Genomic DNA, 926 nt, shown 5'->3' with positions numbered 1-926 from the left:
TTACAACTTATTAACATTCTCTCTCACCTTTCACTCGCAACACCACCATCTTCGGCCCACCGAACAACCTCCCTCCGCCCCTTCCCCTGACACCACCACCCACCCCCGTCGCTCCTCTCCTTCGCCGTATTTTCACTTTTTTCGTTATTACAACTTTTTGACATCCTCTCTCACCTTCCACTCACTACTTTACCATCTTCGACCCATCGGACCTCCTCCACTCGCCCCTCCATATATATATTTGAAATACATGTTTTAAATAAAATTATTTTAAAAACTTCCGAATGCTGACTGGTATGATATTTAAACCATTCAACTGTTATGATTTTGACTGCACGCGGAGCGGTGGGGGGGGGGGGCAGTGCAACTTTCGGTTGATTTTCGAATCATTTGCTTCTAGCTTTCGCTGTCCCCCTTACCACACTGCATCGTGCACGGATCAATGCCATTCGGTCGTCATTGGGCATTTGGACTGCACGCGGAGGGGTGATGTGAGGGGGACAGTGCATCCTTCGGTTGATTCTCGAATCGTCTACGTCTAGCTTTCGCTGTCTCTCTCACAACACCGCACCGCACATAATATATTACTATGAAAAGCAACTGTTTTACATTTATTTAATAATTTTATTTTATATATGCGATTGCGTTTGACGAATAAAGAATAAATATGTAAAATTGACGCGTTAATATTACACGGTTAGTGAAAGCAGCCTTGGCGATTGTTTTGAAGTGCAAGGGCGGACACGAGTCGCACGTCACCCCCTCACCCGGCTCACCGATAATAAACCGTGCTGTTATCATTTAAATATGTTATTGTTTTAAGTTCTACTGACTGCTGACCGATATGACGCATATTTAAAACTGTCGCAGAACTATCAAGAGTTAAATAGTATTAATATATTACCACGAAAAGTAACTGATTAATA

This window comes from Cyphomyrmex costatus, unplaced genomic scaffold (assembly GCF_001594065.2).
Source record: "Cyphomyrmex costatus isolate MS0001 unplaced genomic scaffold, Ccosl1.0 scaffold208, whole genome shotgun sequence".
Classification (NCBI taxonomy): domain Eukaryota; kingdom Metazoa; phylum Arthropoda; class Insecta; order Hymenoptera; family Formicidae; genus Cyphomyrmex; species Cyphomyrmex costatus.
Note: the sequence above shows the minus strand (reverse complement) of the source record.